The 6,000-nt window shown below is 44.6% G+C and overlaps 1 protein-coding gene across 1 annotated transcript in view; it reads left to right on the top strand.

The window, feature by feature from the left end:
* The first annotated feature begins 1,226 nt into the window (after positions 1 to 1,226).
* INPP4B (inositol polyphosphate-4-phosphatase type II B) overlaps positions 1,227 to 6,000 on the top strand; it is a 948,429-nt gene continuing 943,655 nt past the window's right edge. The window contains exon 1 of the mRNA XM_057502657.1: positions 1,227 to 1,543. The gene's annotated coding sequence lies outside the window, so the exon portion shown is untranslated. The remainder of the gene's footprint in view (positions 1,544 to 6,000) is intronic.

Below are 6,000 nucleotides of genomic sequence, written 5' to 3'. Positions count from 1 at the left end.
GAGAGTCACTGGCCCCACACCCCACAGCCCGGAATGACCAGGCTGTGTGCCTTCTCCGATGGGCTTGTTGGCTAGGAAGTGGGGGAATTTCAGCCGCCGTTCAGACTGCGTGCTTACGTACCCTGTTTTCCTGACACCCCACACGCCGAGTGTAGATTTGTCCCCACGCATCCGGGCTGCCAGAGGCGTGTCACACGCTTGTTGGGAGCAGCTCGGCCTCAGTCACAGCCGCGACGTGGGGGCTGGCGGCAGGGAGCCAAGGGCTGTGCTGAGCTGGAAACAAGGGCGGAGGGGTGGCGAGAGAGGGGTCCCCGGGTGGTGGCAGGCAGGTCTGCTCAACGGGGACAACGCTCCCACCCCCACTCCACCTCGGTGTGGAGCGCCTACTCCCGCCGTGAAAACCCCGTGGTTCCTCGGCTCCGGCCGCAACGTGGCGGCCCCAGGCAGCCCCGGCCACCGCTCTGCAGCGGCTCTCCCACATCCCAGGCCGGGTGACGTCTCCCCTCGCGGGGTGTCGGGGTGCAAGGTGTCAGCGCGTCAAGCAAGCGTGCTTTGGTCATCTCAGGCTGATCGGACGGGGGACCAGCTCTAGTCCCGTGGGTAGCGGGAAGCGAGGGGCGCCAGCTGTGCGACTGTCCTTGCCGGCGGTGCCTCTGTCCCGCCGCTGGTGACACCGGGAGGAGATCGCTGGGGACGGGCCGGGGAGGGGGAAGAAGGGAAGGGAGGCGGGGGTGGGGGAAGAGAGTAGCGATTGTTCCAGGGGGCGTGTGAGAAGCCGGCGTGGCCGCTGCGCTGGTGACAACTTCTCCGGGTCGCGCCGCGCCGCGGGCCGGGCGGGAGCGAGCGGGCAGCCTGAGGGAGGCGCGGGGGCTCCGGGGAGCCGCGGCCCGCGGTCCGCGCCCGCCGCCGCCGCTGCCGCCTGCGCACTGCCTGGGGGTTCCCAGCCCGCTGCTGAGGCTCGGCTCTATAAATAGCAGCTGACAGCTCCTGCTCAGCGTGCACACGCTCGCACGCGAACGCAGGAAAGTCAGGCTAAAAGTGTCTGCCTCTGGCCGCCCCGCATTCCGCCTCCGACAGAGGTAATTAGCCGCCTGGGATCCGAAGGCTCGGTGGGGATTTTTGCAGCGTGGGGTGGGTGATGGTGGTGACTGGATGCGTTGGAGCGGGTCCGAGAGCGCGGGGCACGTCCGGCCGGGGGAGCCTGTCTGTTCTGCACCAAGTTTCTCAGTCTGGCAGCCCCGGTAGCCGCTCCAGCCCTGTCACCTAAGGGGCGGTATTGTCTGTCTCTCTGTGGCTGGGGCGCCCCTGTCGCCGCGCCCACCCCCTCGCGCAGCGCCGCTCGGCCCGGCAGGAGCGCTGGCTCTCCGCGCCCTCGTGCACTCACACTCTGGGACCCTGTAACTCTGAGCTGGCCTCACCGACATCCCAGGGCTGCGCCCACCAGCGCACTCCCTTTGGAGAGGCCGCAGTGGACCGGGGGCGTTCTCACCCGCCTCCTGGCCGCGAAGCTGCAGAAGCCTGCCTCCAGTAAGTCGTCTTTAAGGTGAGAGATGAGGGTGGGGGTGCGAGGGAGGGGACTGATCTGATGTCTTAGTTGCCCCTTGTCCTGGTTTTTCCTAAAGAGCCCCTCTCCCTGACCACGCCAAGTCACCCCCGGCAACTCATTCAGACAAGAAAGCCGGGCACGTCCCTTTTCCGCTACCATGCATCTCTTGTCCTGCCCCTGAGAGATTTCATTAAAGGACTAGAAAACGAGGGCCTTGTGAGAGAGCACAGGGGAGGCGTGGGGGATCTTTGTTCGGAGTCTAAAAACTGCTCTGCAAGCTCCCTGGCACCTCTGACTAGGGGGGTGCAGGCCGAGGGACGACTGGGAGCCAGGCTGGTTCCTACATGGACTTGGGGCTTGGAGCTGGGACCGCCATGAGGACGCTGGAGCAACACGGTCTGGTCTGTTTCTGCTCCCCTCGACGGCCCTGGAACCTCCCTATGGGTGCTGGTTTCTGTGCCTAAGGACAGGGTGGAGAGAGGCCAGCAGTCTCTGCTTGGGAACAGGAGGTTCCGCAAGGATGACGACGTGCACAGTGATTAGGTGACTGTTCCTGCACAAAACTTAGCTGGAAAAACCCAGGAGGGTTTTCTGTTACTCTTGTAATGATGTAGCTTCACTCCTTTGCCTCTATTTTTTTTTCTTCTATGGAACTAGGTTTCCTCCCTCTGAGATATTATTTGAGTTCATTACATTTTATGACTCCAGGTGTTACATATTGTGTATCTCTTTCCTCCCAGTATGACAGGACATGTTTATAAAGGTATGGCATTATAAAATAAGTAAAAGCCCAGAAGACAGAGGATAATTCATCTTTTTCTCTTCAACATGGGCAATATAGTCCTTTTATAGGCATAAAACTACATTTTAAAGACCTTGCTTGTAACATGAATTTTCTTCCTCGTGGGTTCGGGATCAGAAATGGTAGTAATCTGACTTAATGTTAAAGCAGCATACAGGGTGCAAGGAATCACCAACAGGCAGCTGGTTGATGGTGTGCAAGAAGTAGAGTAAAAAGAGGAGTGGGCAAGTGGGCATTGTCTCAGCAGACAAAGAAATGCATTATCTTGTGCTCCTTTGCAGTATACTCCAGTAAAGCATTGCTATGAAATCAGAGTGAATGATCAATGGCATTACAGTAAGTACCGGAGTTCAAAATTAAACCTCTTGGATTTTGTAATAATATACAATGCTACTGCAATGGACTGTTTTTTCAGCATATCTCTTTAAAATGTGACCTAGAAGATTGTCCTTGAAGGTTATGAAATGTGCATGTGAAGAGAGGCTAGATGCTCAGTGTCATTAGGAAACATCTGTTGATTGAAATCCTGCTCTTCTTTTAGAAGACTATTCTCCTTGATAAGGCAAATTCATGTTTATTTGTGATGAACTAAAGACCAGTTAGGACGTATGTATTTATAATTGCACTTTGCTTTTGATGCTTTGATAAAGTATAGGAAACAATAGACCAGATGGACCAAGTTAGTCTTGTTCCTTTAGCTGTTGAAAGCTACATGGTCAAAGTTCAAGGCAGAAAATACTTCTAAAATGTTGGGTTCCAGCCTCACTTTGGGATGCAAATTGATGGAATGACCTAATTTCTCAGAAGACTTTTGTCAAAGTACTCATAACAGAGACTCATTAGTTAAGTTTGATTATAAAATAATGCTATTACGTTTCAGTTGTGTAAAATGGAAAACCATTAAGTTTAAGGAAAAGGCAGATATTGTTTTAACTTGAAACAGATATTGTTCAAACTGAAAGTAATTCATTTCTTTTCTGAGACCAGGGAATTTCTTTTATCACAAGTTATATAAATCCCCATCTGGGTAACAAGAGTTAACTTTCACTACTTTGAGACAGAACCCAAGTGGGCATTTCTCCTAAGGACAAAGAAAAAAATGCAAACTCTTATCTCTTAGCAACCAAATAGATGTCAGTTTCCAGTTAAGTACCTGACATCTGAGAATACAAAGTCTAAAAATTTATGAAATCATAATTAGCAAGAAAAATGCTTACTGAATATCTATTACATTTTTATTTCACAGTCTGTAATCCCCAGCAAGTACTAATATTGGATTTACAAATAATTTTTGTAATCTGTATGGAATAAATTCTTGTCTTTTGTAACCATGGGGATTTTAATACATAGAAATGTGGTGTTAATGGTTAAATGTAAATTTGGAAGCTGTATCTGTCTCTTCTATGTTCTGTACCTCAATTTTTCAATGTATCTTTCCAAAGCCCTGGGGAATCTGCTTCACAGGCCACTTTGTTACTACTTTTAAATGTTGAGTTAGAGATCCTTGATTATGGAACTCCTTAGCATACACTCCTAAATATACATGCTTTCATATTCAGGCTTAAGAAATCAGGTTATTAGATAAATGATTTAATTTAAACATTTGTTTTCAGATAATTCCAAATGATGATGCTGATTGCATTTTTGGGTGCAAGATGCACTTGGTTTTTGTTTTCCCAAATTTTAGATGTACTGTGTACCTAGAAAACATATTAAGATATGTAAGAAAATTTTAAGGAATCTTCAGTTTCAGGCACAGTTGTTATTTGAATCAAGACTTGTTAGTTCATTCACTTTATACATTTTTCACTACCTTGTAGATTAAAATTAATAAGAGCATTTAAAAAATGCTCATGGTTTTATTATTATAATTATGTTATGTATGTATGTATATATGCAACTGCAATGGAGTTTTTCTTATATTAGACACAGTGTGTAGCCACTATCTTATTTCCTAGAAGTGTCTTGCTGTAAATGGTACACCATAAAGTCAATGAAAAATCTAGAAGTTACAACTTTAGACTTTTTCGACTTTGTAGTTTTACTGAGCATTGGACTATCATGAGAGATGTAATTCCAACATAGTGTGAAGAGTTGGATTTCAATATGTGTATTCCTAAATCCTGTTTTACAAAATGAGTTTCTTAAATTGCAATCTTTTGAGTAAGTTCTGTTTTCTGTATTGGTCAGCCATACCAACTAATTATGTGGTGAGGCTTCAAAATAGTTCTATGCACAACTAAATGAAATAGACTTGACAGCAGTCATTTGTTTAAGCTGATTAAAGGAAATCTTGAGAACTTTTCTAGATCATATGGTTTTGATCAGAGATTCCTTTGGGAATTATCTAAATTAATGATTTTAAGGGGATGGAGCCAACAGTTCTCTTAAAGGAGAAATTCTTCCTCCCTCCTCCCTTCTTCCTTTTGTTATTACTTTTTTACATTGAGTTAGAAATCCTTGATTGTAGAGCTCCTTAGGATACACTCATAAATATACGTACTTTCATATTCAGGCTTAAGAAATGAAGTTATTAGACAAATAATTTAAGTGTAAATATTTATTTATTTTTGGTAAATCTAAATCATCTATAATTCCTTCCTTCCTTCCTTCCTTCCTTCCTTCCTTCCTTCCTTCCTTCCTTCCTTCCTTCCTTCCTTCCTTCCTTCCATTCAACCTCTCTCTCTCTCTTTCTTTTCACCCATTTGTTTATATCTGTATTTTACCTGCCCTTCTGCTTATGAAAATGAAGTAATGCAACAGGCCTGATATTGAAATTACTGAACAATGTTTTTCTGTTTTCCACATTTCCAAGGATAAAAAAGTTTGTGGGATATACAGGTAGTCTTAATACTCATGCTGATTTTGAATTATTGATGTAACAACAGCAATGAAAAGTATCTTCCAAGATCAAAATAAAAGCATAATTTTAAAAAGTCCATATATTAACTGTTTCTAATATATATTTATTAATTCTAAGTATGTTAAAAGGAGAACCTGAGATTTTTATGTTTCTCCAAAGGGAGTGTGATTTTTAAAAAGTTAAGCAGCAATGATTTAAAGCATATTCTCTTAGTACTTTTCACTATGAAAAAAACTTAATTGACAGAAATATGAGTTTTTAACCTTACTTCTTAAAATAGGTAGTTACAGGGCACTAAGTAGACCAAACGAGATTACAACTGTTGAGTATGATGAAGTAAATAAAATGTACTCCCTAACCATAGCAAAGTCTTCCACAGCAACCCTTTCTTTAATCCAGTCTCAAATGTTGCCATTGCATTTTCATGGGGCTTTACTTTTATAGTTTACAGATCAGAGATGAGCTCCATTGATTAGCACATCCAAAATGCAAAAATTATTCACTGTTGTGAAAATAGAGTAGAACTAAAAAACATTGTCATCTTAAGTGGAAATTGTAACCCTGCAGATGAGGGGAGATTATAACTGTGTCCTCAAGAAGCTCAAAGGTAACCACCAGTGATTACCATCCTATGATGTCTTTTGAGCATATTCATATGCTGCACTTGTGAGATAATCACATATTCCACCTAGAGTATCAGCATACATCACATTCATAATAGAGTATGTTGCCTACTTGATGCACAGTATTAAAAAAGTCACCCTTAAAAAAATAACCCATGTCTTCATT

The sequence above is a fragment of the Manis pentadactyla genome, chromosome 5, assembly GCF_030020395.1.
Source record: "Manis pentadactyla isolate mManPen7 chromosome 5, mManPen7.hap1, whole genome shotgun sequence".
NCBI lineage: Eukaryota > Metazoa > Chordata > Mammalia > Pholidota > Manidae > Manis > Manis pentadactyla.
This window is presented reverse-complemented; position numbering and strand designations above follow the sequence as displayed.